We start from the raw sequence: 16281 nt of genomic DNA on the forward strand, positions 1-16281 counted from the left end.
AGGGCTTTTAAATAACAACACATACAAAAGTGGAAAGGAAGCTGTCCCTTATCCACAGAAAAATTATTTAAACCAGATTTGCTCAAACACTGGATTCAAATTAAATTTTGATAGGGTTCTTTAGAGCATTCCACACATGCAGACAGATGTGAATGATTATGTAATTCTTTGAAATGTGTTGTAAATTGATTAAATCTAATATTGGTCAGGAAGTATTTTGTTACACATTTTGCAGTCAAGTACACTACGGTTCCTTGACTGTATCTCAAATAATATATTTTCATGAGTGGCAATGTTATTAGTTCATTCATGAATTGTTTTAAACATTTCAGAAACAAAAACTCTGGGTCAAAAATTAATCTTGGGATTTCAATTCCTCTGGCCCTGTGGGCTCCTCAGTCGCCAAATACTGGCTTCCTCTCCCTCCTACCTGAAGTCAGAATCCAGTACTTCCCCTCATCCCTCTCTGCCCCCACCCCAGTGTTTCCTGTATTACAGTCATTCACAATGTGTGGTCCACAGACCAGCAGCATCAGTATTAACTAGGTATGTATTACAAAAGCTAAAATTCAGCCCTACACCAGACCCTCTGAATCAGAATCTCTGAGAGTTGAGCCCAGAAATCAGTATTTTCGATGGTGATACTGATGCGTGTTAATGTTTGAGAGTCACTCCTTTATATAAATTTCTTTACCATGCTTCTGAAAGTGTTAAGTTAGAGACTTAAATTGATATTTTTCAAAATAGTGTATATAACATTCTATCTGTTCCAGTGCTTAATGCAGCTATTTTTCTTATTTCTGACATGTGTCTAGGTATTACTTAATTGCCTAATTGGTATTTTTCAAGTGATCCTACAGCCTGACTTGGGAACCTATATTCAAAAGAAGAGAGAAATTAAATTATCCCTTAATTTAGAAAAGAAAAAATCCTCAAATATTTTAGAATGTGTGACCATATAGTATCTTTGTATCATTTTAATCTTCATTACTGAAAAATTAATACAATGTAGATAGATTTAATAGAGAGTCATATGGTAGAAGGCTGGTGAGGTGAGGGAAGAATTCTCTAACCATGTGACAGTAAAGCTGGGGGGAAAAAAGAGAAAACAAGATATGCACAGAAAAAATGGATAGGATTTTTGAAGATGCAGAAACCGTAGGTGGCATGAAAGAGCATGGCGTATATGAGCAACTTAAAAGAAGTCAGTGAGTGTTCAGCATAGTAGACAAGGAGAAGGATGAGAGAGACAAGATGAAACATGTATCTAGAAGCCAGATATGACTTCATTTAGCATAACACATATGAAATTCAGACATGTTACATGAACCGATAGTTCGTCCTTCTTATTACTTAACCGTAGTATATTGTATTAATGTAGTGCAATTTCTTTATGTAGGGTCTCAGAATCAAAGCAAGGAGTTGAGATTTCTATTGTAAAAGAGTCTTTATAGGTGGCAAGCGGAGGAGTGACATAATCCACTGGTATCTGTAATAGAGAAAGAAAGATGTTTGCACCATTATTAATACAGTTTTGAATGTTCTAATGTGACATGGCAAGAAAGGGAAAATGTTTAATAAAATACAAAATTAGCTAACACCTCCCATCATATTGTATAATTATCATTTCTTTTCTGTGGTGAGAAAATTTTAGATCTATCCTCTTAGCAGCTTTCAAGTATATGATATAGTACTGTTGATTATCATTACAATACTATACATTAGATCTGCAGAACTTACTCATCTTCTAACTGGAAGTTTTTACCCTTCATATACAATATATAAAAGTGTATCATATCAACATGTTGACACCTTAAACTTACACAATGTTATATGTCAATTATATCTCATTAATGCTGAAAAAAGATACAAATTTCACCTTCTTATGACTCAGCAAATGTTTAAAAACTCAAAAAGCACCTAAAACCAATAAAAGCTAATAGAAATGATAACATTACCATTAGAAAGAAAGGAAAAAAAAAAAAAAACCTTTGAAGCAGATAGCCGTAGCTTCTATTTAAGCAGCATGTTTTACAGAATTATGAGAAACAAATAAACTTCTCAAAGCTTTTTAGTCTTAATGAGCATCAGTTTCCTCACGTGTAGAACAGGGGGAAATAATATCTATTTTGCAGGTTTGCACTGAAGATGAAAAATTATAGTACAGCCTACAGCTAACATCATCCTCAACAGTGAAGAGCTAAAAGCATTTCCTCTAAGAACAGGAACAAAATAAACATGCTCACGCTCACCACTCAGGGAGCATCATACCACCTGATTTAAAACTGTATTACAAAGCTATAGTAATCAAAACAGTGTGCTATTGCCATAAAAACAGACACACAGATCAATGGAATGGACTAGAGAGCTCAGATACAAATGTACACATAGATGGTCAATTAACTTAAGACTAAAGGACCCAAGAATATACAATAGGGAAAGAAAAGTCTCTTATAAATGGTTTTGGTTAAACCAGACAGCCACAAGCATAAGAATGAAACTTGACCACTGTCTTATACCACACACAAAAATTAAGCCAAAATGGATTACGGACTTGAATATGAAACCTGAAACCACAGAAATACTAAAAGAAAATATAGGCAAAAAGCTTCTTGACATTAGTCTTAGCAACAATTTTTTTGGATCGGACACCTAACAAAAGCAAAAATTAACAAATGGAACTACATTAAACAAAAAAAATTGTGCACAGCAAAAAAAAAAAAAAAAACAAAAACCTCAAAATGAAAAGGCAACCTACAGAACAGGAGAAAATATTTACAAACCTCATGCCTGATAAGGGGTTAATATCCAAAATATATAAGAACACACACAACACAAGAGCAAATTAAAAAAAAAATTAAATCTAATTAAAAAATGAACGGAGGATTTAGGGGCGTCTGGGTGGCACAGCGGTTAAGCGTCTGCCTTCGGCTCAGGGCGTGATCCTGGCGTTATGGGATCGAGCCCCACGTCAGGCTCCTCCGCTATGAGCCTGCTTCTTCCTCTCCCACTCCCCCTGCTTGTGTTCCCTCTCTCGCTGGCTGTCTCTGTTGAATAAATAAATAAAATCTTTAAAAAAAAAAAAAAATGAACAGAGGATTTAAGTAGACACTTATCCAAAGAAGACATGGATGGCTAACAGGTACATGAAAAGATGTTCAACATCATGAATCATCAGAAAAATGCACATCAAAACCACAATGGGATATCACCTCATACCTGTTAGAATGGCTATTACCAAAAATTCAAGAGATAACAAATCCTGAAGAGGATGTGGAGAAAAGGGAACCCTTGTGCACTGTTGGTAGGAATGTAAATTGGTGCGTGCACCCACTATACAAAACAGTATGGAGGTTCCTCAAAAAATTAAAAATAGAACTACCATATGATTCAGCAATTACACTTATGGATATTTATCTGAAGAAACCAAAACACTAACTCAAAAAGATATATGCAACCTGATGTTCATTGTGGTATTATTTACAATAGCGAAGATACAGAAGCAATCTAAGTGTCCACTGACAGTTGAATAGGTAAAGACAATGTGATATATATACACACGCACACACACAAAGTGGAATATTATTCATTAATAAAAAAAAGAATGAAACCTTGCCATTTGCAACAACATGGATGGAACTTGAGGGTGTTACAATAAGTGAAATAAGTAAGAGAAAGACAAATACTCTATGCTCTCACTTGTATGTGGAATCTAAATTGTGGACATGTAAAACCACATTTTACAACTTTCTGTGCATTCATCTATGCAAGTTAAGATTTTTTCTTATTTCCTCAATCCTAGCCTAGAAATAAAAATTTAGGGAAAAGCTAAAGAACGCCTGAGGTGTGAATTTTTATTTGAAAGAATGCTTGAATTTTGAAGATTTTAATAAATGGCAAAAAAGCAATATTAGAAGAAATTTGTTTTTTAGTATGATTCCTCCTGAGAAAATACTGACTGATAAATAAGAATCCATGTATTATGTCTAGGCAAAAACAAAGATTAAGACAAGTTACCTGGGGCTATTTGCCTAACTGTTAGCAATCACCTTTTCCCACAATTCCTTAGGAATGTTCTGTTTTATGCTCCTTTGGCTTTCAGTTGTGTAACATCTGAATAAATATCCACATCAAACCTTAAAATAAGCATGCTTACTCCATCAGTGCACCTTTAAACATACTGAATGTTGGTGATGATTAGCAATCAAGGAAATGGGTAACTTGCTCATGAAAACCAAGGGCAATTCTGTCTCAGTTATCTGAACGTGGTTTGAAGAAGAACCATTTTAACAGAAATATTAGGACAGAAATAAACAGGCCAACAGCTAGCACCTTGTTACTCCAGGCATTCCTTACATGCTATCAAGAATACCCCAATATACCTTCTTTCTGTTTTTATCCTTATTATTAAAAAATCTTATTTGTGACTAAGGATATTACCTCTGGTGATGGGGAACCATTCTTAAGCTTACTCATCAGGAGATAGATCTTTCTCAGGTTCTCCTGGCATGACACAAAGTTATACTGTTTTCCTTGCTTTTCAAGCACTAGTAATATATTCTCCTCTGTAATTTTAGAATATTTCCCTAATTCCTCTTGTCCCTGACACCTGTCCAGACCTCATACTGCCAAAAATTCTCCTATCTCCTATCAAATACGATTTTTAATATTTTGACAGTTTTCAGAGTCTCTGTTTCTTTGTTTTTCCAATATTATGTTGCTAATGTTACATCCTTTGTTGATTTTGTTATCATTGGTCAATGTTTTTAAATGTCCATCATTAATTTTCTACCATTATTCTTCTTTCCCTGGGTTATTCAAAGTAGAACCAATTATGGCAAGGGAGTGTGAGTAAAAGAGGTATTTTCAAAAAATGTCTCACTTTTCAAACATACTACTTTTTTTTAAATTGTTTTTAAAGATTTATTTATTTTAGAGGGAGAGAGAGTACGGGGGGACAGAGGGAGAGGGAGAAAATCTCAAGAAGACTCCCCACTGAGAATGGAACCTGACACAGGGCTGCATCTCATGACCCTGAGATCATAACCCTGAGATCATGACCTGAGCCAAAACCAAGTGTTGGGACTCTCAACCAACTGAACCACCCAACATGCCTGTTTTGTTTTTTTTTAACAGGACTGACTTACGTGATAAAATTTAGAGTGTCATCTCCTTCATATGCAAAATTTTATGCTCTTAGTTTAACTCAGACATAAATCTTGTAGCATTTTTTTTAACCTTTGAGTCTCCTTTTGAGACACCTCCACGGACTTGTAGGTGGTTGTTATGAAGAATTACTGAAACAATAGCTAACATATACAAATTACCATGAAATGCCAGTGGGAAATGATAACCTATTTTTCATTCCCACATCTAAGGGTTGCCTGTGGAGCCTTTGCTCTACATTTTCTGTTCTGGGGCAGGGGCTTCTCAAGGGATGGTCTCCCTATGACAAAGGCAAACACCCAGGACAGCAAGGGCAATAGCCCAAGCACATTTAAAGGTTCTGTGTGAAATGCATCCACTGACCAAAGCAACTCACATGACTGAGCTCAAAGTCAAGAGATAAGGAAGTATAATCTTCCCATGGAGGGGGCAGTGCTGGGGGCTAAGTAATATTTGCTGCAAAAATAATCTATTACACCAGTAGAGTGTTTACAAACCCTTTTCAAAAGTTAAAAGTCTAAAGAAGTAAAATAGTAACAAGTATGACATTAGTGCTTCAGTGAGAAAGGCATACTGATTTATTTTCCCATAAAAATATAATTACATATGGAGATTAGAATCAATTTTTAAATTACATTTTGGGTTAACTGGATTTGAAGACTGGACTGAAACCAAACCACCACGAATAGCATTATTTATATGTTCCAAGTCATAAAAGTTCAACCTATCAACACGTTGGTGGGGGGTTGGTAGTAATTTGGGGATAGACTGCATATGCTGCTGCTACACTTTTTCATAATTCCCACAGAACACCCAGAATTGTATTTTTGATCGTGATGGTGGAAGCTTAGAACAAGATATGAGTTTATTCAGATGTGAATTTTCAAAAGATGTGCATAAAAACAGAGCCCAAAGCACATACTATTCTTATATATTAATAGAAAGTTAGCTCAGAGTATGCTGTTTACCCTCTTCTATCAGATTTGTGTATTTAACATTAACTATATGGTCAGCTTTTAAAACTATATTCATTTATTTATGTTACACAATAGAAGTTAACAAAATAAACAATGGTTAAATATAATCTCTAAAAAACAAACAAAAGCTCAAATAGGATATGCAATTTTATACTTCTACTAAAGCCAGTAGATTTGTACTCATCTCACTATCCTTTCTCTCAGGCTTCCAAGTGATCCAACAACATACTTTTCAAAAAACAGTTAGGCAGTACTATGAGAAAAACTCACAGGCAGTGCACATATGCACACACGCAGAATATGCATTTATATGAGTTACTGAAACTGCCTTGATATTTAATCAAGCTCTAGTGTCTACATGAACTTATTTCTTAGAAATTCCATTTATCTGTGGTAACATTAAGATAAAAATTTTAAATATGCAAAAATCTTAGAAAACTTAATCAAAATGTCTATTTTTTTCTTTTTTTTCATTGAAGTATATTTCATTTACAACATTACATTACTTTCAGGTATATCATGTAATGATTTGATATTTGTAAATATTGCAAATGATCACAACAATAACTCTAGTTAACATCTGCTATCTATTTAAATATAAAACTAGTTCAGATTCTCTAATAGAAGTAGGAAGTTCATTTCCAGTATAATATAAAGTTAACATTGTTTACTACCTATTATTTATCTTTCTTTAATAGATGGAGCTGACATTTTTGACCCAGAAAAATATGACTAAAATTTTATGCCATTTTTTACCACCAGTCTTAAGTTACCATTCAATAATGAAATAATTATAAAGTAACATATTTTGTAAAAATCCATGACATATAGAGTAGGCTAAATTCCATGGAATTTGTTTTGGTAATTGATTCACAACAGCCGGCCTTAAGGTACTTTGGTACAAACTAAATGCTGCCGAAACATTCTGCATTATGCTGTCCATAACATATTTTTATTATTTCTGCACATTAACAACTATCGGTTACAATAATTATGCCATAAAAATATATTAATAGTTTTGTGATATTTGATTGTGGCTTCCTGTGAACTACATCAGTGGGCACCACATCCTCACCTACCCTAAGTTCCCTAGTGTCAGCATTTGGAAATCTTTGAAGACCAAGCAGTTTTTTGTTTGTTTTTAATGTGGCCGTCAATCATAATAGAATTTGCAGAGTAAAAGGTATTGCCTTGCAAATGAAAACAAAATCCCAATGGCTGACTAGAGTTTTATAAATCTAGGTTAAGGAAAATTCTATACTGTTTTATCTGGACCAGTTTTCATGTCCATGTCAATGCAATATTTTCCTGTAAATCAGCAGTTGCATAAGTGGAACACAGGAGTCTTAAATATGGGCAATATTGAAAATGTACATCATTTTTCTCATGTCTCCAACTCTCAGCTTCTGGCATACAAGATTCATAGTATGCCAAATATAGGATATATCAAGGACCAAGAAAAATGGTAGATAGCTATCAATTAATTGGTAATAGAAGGTCTGGCCTTTGATCTGCATCAAGGATCTGTTTTTATCTATGTCAGTCTCTGACAAATCTATGAAATCTAAATTCTTAGAATTGTTGCTGATTTGTCTCTAGTTTAGATTTCACTTCTGTTTTCTTGATACAGTGGTACTAAGTAGGGGAAAGGGAGGGAGATGGGTTCTTAGGGACTGATCCAGGGTTTTCATTGCCCTACAGTGCCTTTGTGTGAATATTTATGTACTGTATATCTACTCAGCAGAAGAAACACATCTTGGCATGTTTCACATCCCTCTTGCTCAAAATGCATTTGCTTTAAAGTGCTGTCATGGGGATAATTTACTGCCAAATACCTCCTTACTTCAGAATAAAAATGTACATGTCAAACAAAAACATATAAGCACATTGTGAGACTGTCCCTTGGCACATTTCTAACCAATATGTTTGCATTTGTATTCACATGTACTGAGTAGGAATAGGAACAAAATATTCACCTATTAATATAAATGGTAAACATGCTGATATTTAAAAGACATGGTATATTACAAAAAGTAAACATGACATAATATTTTAACTTTTGGGAATTTCAACTTTCATATGTCTGTTATTCATACCTGGGCAGCATTTCTCATACACACTAAGATACAGAACCTGGAGAAGGGATGGTACATTTGTTAGGATTACATTAAGTAGATTCATCTGAAAATCTCAGAAAACGAAATTTAAAAAATGTCTCAAGACAGAGTTTCTATGTCACATAAATGAATAATAGAGGCTACTGACTCTGGGCCAGTGATTTCAAATTCTTGAGAGAGAATTTCTTGGGCTGCCCTTACCTCTTAGTGCTGATAATATAGTACATGGTCAGTTATAGTGCTGAGGGAAGCTGGGAAATATAGTATTGATTCTGCACAGCAAAACAAAGACTTATGAAAGATGTACATAAGATACTTTATAAAGAACAAAAAAGATACAATCAAATCTACTGGGGGTGAGTTTTGAGAGAACAGAAAAATTAAAACACAGTAAATTAAATACAAGAAAAAAACACACTTTGTTGATTAAAGAAATATATTTGGATACCACTACACAACAGCATGTCCTAAGCACTGTGGTTCCTAAGTACACACACACACACACACACACACACACAATGACTTCACATGGCTTACATGTTAGTGGATAAAGACAGTCTTTTGTTTTGTTTTACTATACTACCATAGGTAGACTGATTTTGCTAAAATTGAGTCATGCTTTCTCCTGAGAAGCCTCTATCTACCTGGGATTCAAGTGATGAAGAGCTATGTGTTTCCTATCCTATATCCTATACCTACATTTCCATTTTGTTAATGGTATTATCTTTTTTGTTTCTCACATTTACATATTTATGTCTCTAATTTGTAGAGAAACAAAATGCCAGATATTTTCTCTGCAAGTTCATCTATATCTTCCTTCATTTTTAAAAAACAAAACAAAACAAAAAACCTCCAAGAAACCCAGGATTTTAATGTCCTAATTCTCCTCTTTCCTTCCACCAACAGATGGGATATTTGTAACATGTTATCTGCCCCTCCCGCACAAACTAATCCCACACTAAATCCTGGTGTTTGTCGGGTTTATTCATTTAATTTCAGTCAGTATTTTCTCTTCCGTGTGTTTATTCAATTTCAAGAATATTAAGCACCAATATTACATTATTTTTTTCACGAATTTTGAAACTTTGGGGAGTCCATTATTATCTTGCATTTTAATTACACTTAAAAATAGATATAGCTCAGAAAAGGAGATTTATGACAACCTAAAGACTACAAGCGTGCTTCAAAGAGTCAAATAGGTTAAAGTATTCAAGAAGATGCTGTACCTCTTTATCCCTATCACTTGTTTAACTAACACACGTGATGTAAAACATGTTCCACCTGATATTCTCTGATATGAAATACTTGTGCCAAAACAATTGGTGAGGGTGCCTTTAGCAGAAAAAAGAGAAAAAAGGATTTTCTGTCTAGAAAATACTATAGCTTCCCAAGACCTAGTAATAGAATTATTACACATGTATGTGCATGTTTTTGTGTATGTGTACATACCCATATTCTCACGCATAATACAAAATTTATGAATATATGCATAACAAAAGTAAGTATAAGAGAGAATAGAATTAAATTTCTATTAATTTGTAGGCATATCCATTATATATTAAGTTATTGTTTATACATTGTTAATAAAGTTGTACATTTGTTTATAAAGTATGATTATATTTATATGAAAACAAAAAATAAAAATCCATGTGTGTACATATAATATGTGTAAACAATGAGAATTTGGTATAAGTATGAAAGAATAAAAATGGAAGTTCTTTAACATTTATTAATAATTAAGAACACCCCTTGAAAAATTTTAGAGTGCTGTTATTTATGAATTACATTCTTTGCTCTTTGATACCCTGTGAGAAAAACAAGTAAAAATGTAGTATATTCAATTAGTATCAACTTCTTTTTATTTGCAAAAAAACGGAAAATGATTCAGAGGCGTAACTACTTGGACTCTGGTTTATACTGGGATTAAAGATGTTTAAACATATTTTTCAGATTTCTAATTTCACAAAATATTTTGTACTCGGGTTGTTCCCTCTCTTTTTCAAATTTAGCTTTCTAAACTTGGCAATATTTTTAGAGGAATATTAATTTGTATAAAATTTAGATTTTATAAAATAAGTCACCCATTCACCACAAATAATATTATGCCACGCATTTTAAATTCAATTCCAGAATGTCGGCTAGCTGTAACTGCCAAGATCATAACTACAATCAAGCTTCTTTCTGATTTAGTAATGTGGCCCTTTAATTATAACACGCAACATGAAGACACCGATCCCCAAAATACTTACAGATAATTTACCAAGTTTTAATCGCTACTTTAATTAGAGCAGAAAAAACTTACTTTCTGCCAGTTATGTTAATATGTGCCTATAAGAAACTCTATTAACTGGCTTAGCATTTTAAACATATTCCAGTGATGGCTTAGCATTCTGGTAGACTGGTACCAGGCATCTGCCCAGATGGCCTACTCCTTAATGAACGACCACTTTCAACAGCAACTGGCAGTGAGTAGACTAGCTAGCTCAGTGTCGTGTCCTTAACACACACCTCCAACATGCTCAGTAGCTAGCTTTGCCTTTGATCTCCCCATCTCATAGGTGAGTCTACCCGTATAGGTATAAATAATCTCATTTCCACCTAATTCAGCTTTGAGATCTGCGTATCTTTCAAACAAGGAAGATCTACATGAAAATGGCCTTGAGGCATTTCCGTTTACTTCACTCATTTCATTAGCCCACATTTACCCACAACCTACCTTCACAGATTCACCAAAATTTTTTCAGCAGCACTACTGAGGTATCGTCAGCATAAACAATGTCAACTTAAAGTGTACAACTTGTTTTGATATATATATATTTATATATAAAACATATATGTATGTTACCAATATCACCATATGGTGAGAACTTTTAAGATTAACTCAACAGCTTTCAAGTATACAATTCAGTATTAACTGTAGGCAGCAATGCTGTATATTAAAGCCCTGAAACTTACTCATAACCACAAGTTTGTACCCTTGGACCATCTTCACTTCTTTTTTTCCATTCCCTCCCCTCCCCCACTCCACCCCAACCACCACCAATCTTCTGAGTTTTCTTCAGATTTCACATACATGTGAGATCAAACAATATTTATAAAACAATATTTATGTTTCTCTGTCTGAAAATGTTAAGTTTTGGGGGGCGCCTGGGTGGCACAGCGGTTAAGCGTCTGCCTTTGGCTGAGGGCGTGATCCTGGCGTTAAGGCATGGAGCCCCACATCAGGCTCCTCCACTATGAGCCTGCTTCTTCCTCTCCCACTCCCCCTGCTTGTGTTCTCTCTCTCGCTGGCTGTCTCTATCTCTGTTGAATAAATAAATTAAATCTTTAAAAAAAAAAAAAAGAAAAGAAAATGTTAAGTTTTTAATTCGTATTTTTTAGTTTTTTATATTGAAATAGTCATCGTGTTTTGTGCCACTCTCTGCCCCTGGATAATGGATAATCAGCTAGAAATGCCTGAAGACACTCAGGTGCCCAGGTGGAGCCCCCACAAACATTTCTCCTCAGGGAGTCAGGCGTGTGGCTGGATCCGCTATTGTGTTTCTTTTTCTTTTCTTTTCCTTTTTTTTCTTTCTTTCTTTTTTTTTTTTTTTTTTTTTTAGATTTTATTTATTTATTTGACAGAGAGCACAAGAAGACAGAGCAGCAGCCAGAGAGACAGAGAAGCGGACTCTCCACTGAGCAGGGAGCCCGAGATGGGACTCAATCCCAGGACCATGAGTCCAGGGCAGACCCTTGACAAACCCAGCCACCCAGGCGCCCCACGCTGTTGTGTTTCTTATTATGACTGCAAGCCCCACCTCAGCAACAATCGTCAAGAAACGTCCAGAAAAAAAACAAGGTTTATTACTCACATGTTCTGGAAGGATTCTCAGCACTCCGCGAGGTCGCAGGTAGGGCAGAAGAGCATGCGCCTCAGTTCTGCTTTTGCTGGGGTGGAGGGTGGGCGCCTGCGGTTTCTGTTTCGCGGGCTTAAAGTTCATTGGTGACTTTCAAACAGAAGCGCGAAAATTAAAGCGCGGGAAGTAACGCGCCAGAAGGGGCGGGGGAGGGAAAAACAAGCAGCCAAACCAGCGATCTCGGAACAAAAGAAACTTCAGAGGTAGGACAGCCTGGCTTTTTTATCTAGTCACGTAGCTGGCAATGCGTTTGTTCCAAATAGTTGTCTTTGAAAACCTAATTGTGAGGCACCTGCCTTCCAATCCAACAGGCCAACTGTCTAGGCGCTTGCACTTCACATAGAGTCACAGGATGTGGCAAAGGTAACACCAGGAGAACCCACGTACCCTTCGTACCTGCTGCTGTTTCCTCTAAGGCTGCGTCTGACAGAATTATAGTACAAAATCAAAACCAGGAATTTGGCATTGGGACAAAGTGTGTGGTTCTATGCCGTTTGACTCGTGTAAATGTGTGTAATCACCAGTTCAGTCAGGATCCGGAGCTGCTTCAACCGCGTAAAGATCTCCCTCACGCTACCCTTTATAGTCCCTGAGTTGCCCTCCCGCCACCCTCCCTAACCCATGGCAATCACTAAACTGTTTTCCATTTCTATAATTTTGTCATTTCAAAAATGTTCTGCAAATTGAAACAGAAAGTACACCATAGTTTAGTTTTGTTGTTCCTGTTTTTCTCAGCATAATGCGCTGGAGACCCATCCAAATTGTGTTTATCAGTTTATTCCCTTTTATTACTAGTAGCTCATGATATGGGGGTACCGTCATCTGTTCAACCATTCCACCTATGAAGGGATATTTTCATTTTCCAGGTTTTGGTTATTTGCTGCTATGAACATTCATATACAGGTTTCTGTGTAGATATAAATTTTTATTTCTCTGGAATAATGTCCAGAAGTACAATCTCTGGGTCATGTAGTAAATATATATTTAGTTGTGTTTGTTTTCTTAATACATTGCCAAACTGTTTTCCAGAGTCGCTATATCTTTACCAGAAATTGCTATTGTCACATTAACAATTTTTTTTAGCTGTTCTAATAGGTATATAGTGATTTCTTGTTATAGTCATAATCTGCATTTCCCTAGGTTAGTTACTCTGAGTTACACGTTTTCTTGTGTGTATTGCCATCTTATCTCTTCTACAGTGAAATGTCTCTTCATGTGCTTTGTCTATTTTATAATTGGATTTTTTGCTTCTAACTAGTGAGTTTTTAGAGTTCTTTATATAAACTAGATATGATTCCTTTATCGGAAATGTAGTTTGCAGATATTTCCTCCCCCCCCCTTCTGTTGCTTGATTTCTCATTCTCTTAAAAGGGTCTTTCACAGAAAATAAATTTTAATTCTTATAAAGTCCAAGTTATAAATTTTTTTTAAACTTTTATGGATTGTGTTTGTCTAAGAACTTTTTGTCTATTAGCTTGGTCCTGAAGAATTTCTCCTGCTTTTCTCTAAAAGTTTTAAAGTTTTACATATTTCATTTAAGTCTATGATCCATTTTGAGTTAATTTGTATAAAATTGGTAAGAATTTAGGGTGAAGTTCATTTTTTTTGCTTATAGATTTCCTATTGTTCCTGCACCATTTTTTAGAAGTCTATCCTTTCTCCATTGAATTACATTGTATCTTTGTCAAAATCACTTGGACATACTTTTGGGGGGTATTTCTAGGTTCTCTCTTCTGTTCCATTGATGTCTGCATATATCCTTCTACCAATAACACACAGTCTTGATTACTGTAGCTATATCATATGTCCTAAATTCTGATAGAGTGATTCACCGCACATTATATTTTATTTTGAAAATTGTTTTTCAAAATGGTTCTTTTGCCTTTTCCAAACAAATTTTAGAAAAATCTTGTTTATAACTATAAAAGATTTTACTGGTATTTTGATAAGAATTGGTGGTAATAAAAGTCCAGTCTCTTACGGTGTCTACTTACACTACCCGGGGTTGGGAGGGGGGATATCACTGCTCAGTAGGGTAAAAGTCCCTCTCCCCTGGTAATCTTTCTTTTATATCTTTGCGTGTAGAATGGGGGATTGGGCCACCTCATTGCAATCTGGCAAGGGTGGATAACTAGGCTCTCTACTTGGTTTTTGCTGGCAAAATTGGGGGGGAGGGCAGTTTTTCTGTGGTGTTTGGCTGAAATAGAGCAGTTATTGATAAAAATTTTCTGTCTTACTAATCTCCTTCCCAGGCCCTTTGACTAGAGAGAACAGATTTACAGGGTTTTTAGGGTGCTTTTTATTGTTTTTTTGTCTGTGCTTATTGGTGTTTTGGGGTTGCCATCTTATTCCAGCCACATCTGAGATATATGAGGCAAAATAAAGCCCCCCGAAAAGGATACCCACCACTGTGTCATTCCTTGTATCATTATCCCATCAGCCTTCTCTCCACCTTTCAGAGTCTTTTTATGGTTATGTCATATGTGATGTTCTGATTTTTCACTTGTACATAGTAGGATGAATAGGGAAAAGTATGTCTATTCCATCTTCCTGGAAGCCACTGTCACGGTGTGTAATTTAATATTACCCTGCACTGTGCCCTGTACTGAACTAGGCAAAGAAAGTTTGCACTTTAAGGAAATTATTTTCTACTAATGAAGGAGCAAACCTAAACAGATTATTTCTAAATGGCATAAGTTAGAAGAAATAAATACATACCCTAGCCAAGGAGAACTCAAAGGAAAGCTACTCAGCTAAAACAAGAAATTTAGAGAAATTTCTTATAGGATATAATGCTTGAATTGAGTCATAAAATATAAACAAAATTCACCAAATAAAGTAGAAAAAACAATACCACCAAAAGAGTCCTTACATGAAAAACCACAATTGGGCATAATATATTTAAAAAGCTATTTCAGGATAGGAGTATAAAGCAATACATAGAGACTAGATTTTGAAAGTCCTTGAATTCTGTCGTAAAGATCATATATGTTTTTCTAAAAGCAAAGCTGAGGGGTGCCTGGGTGGCTCAGTCGTTAAGCGGCTGCCTTCGGCTCAGGGTGTGATCCTGGCGTTGTGGGATCGAGCCCCGCATCAGGCTTCTCTGCTGGAAGCCTGCTTCTTCCTCTCCCACTCCCCCTGGTTGTGTTCCCTCTCTCGCTGGCTGTCTATCTCTCTGTCAAGTAAATAAATAAAATCTTTAAAAAAAAATAAAAATAAATAAAATAAAAGCAAAGCTGAATCGTTGAAATATTTTATAAAAGTTTAGAATAGGCCAAATTGCTCTCAAATGGAATTATCTAGTTAGATAAAGTTAGGTAAAGAATACATTGAAAGGGGACAATATTAAAGGCAAGGTGAACAAGTATGAAATTACTGCAATATCTCAAGACACAGATAATAAGGGTCTTAAATATAGAAATGAAAGTAGGAGTTATAAAGGAGAATAAAAAATATTCTATAGGTAAACTTTTCAGTATTAATTACTAATCATTTCCCCTCCACTGCCATATGAAAGTGTGATATAAAATGTGAAGCTTGGAAGAGAGTTATGATTTTGAAGGCCTTAATAATCTCAAAAAAATACAGTGAAACACACACAAGGGGAACAGAACCTAGTAATCTTAGAGTGAAAGGACAAGCAAAGCTAGAACAGAGAATTATGAAAGGATAACATCTCTGTCTTATGGGGATAGAGACATTTCACAAAGCAATGCCTGTTACAGTTATGAAAGTAGTTTAGATGTTGAGTAGGAAACCTTAAATAGCATGCTTGTTTATTTTTACAATAAGATAAGTATTGGTATTCCCCATAAGAGCAGTGTCTCTTCCTGTGTGTGTGTGTGTGTGTGTGTGTGTGTGTGTGTGTGTGTTGTAGTGGGAACTACTTTGAAAAGTATTAAGAATAAAGCAGACAATGATTTTGACTTTATGAAAATTGATAAGGGGAAAAAAGAGTCCGATAGCTTAGGGATAATGATTAAAATTCACTTTTTTTGTTATTTTAGATCACAGAAAATAAATAGGCTTTCTCATAGGCTGATATGAATAAACTAGCTAAAAAAGAGAGGAATAATCAATGCTGAAGAAGACTATGGGAAGAAGGCAATCAAGAGTATATAA

Source organism: Ursus arctos, unplaced genomic scaffold (genome assembly GCF_023065955.2).
Source record: "Ursus arctos isolate Adak ecotype North America unplaced genomic scaffold, UrsArc2.0 scaffold_21, whole genome shotgun sequence".
Taxonomy (NCBI): Eukaryota; Metazoa; Chordata; class Mammalia; order Carnivora; family Ursidae; genus Ursus; species Ursus arctos.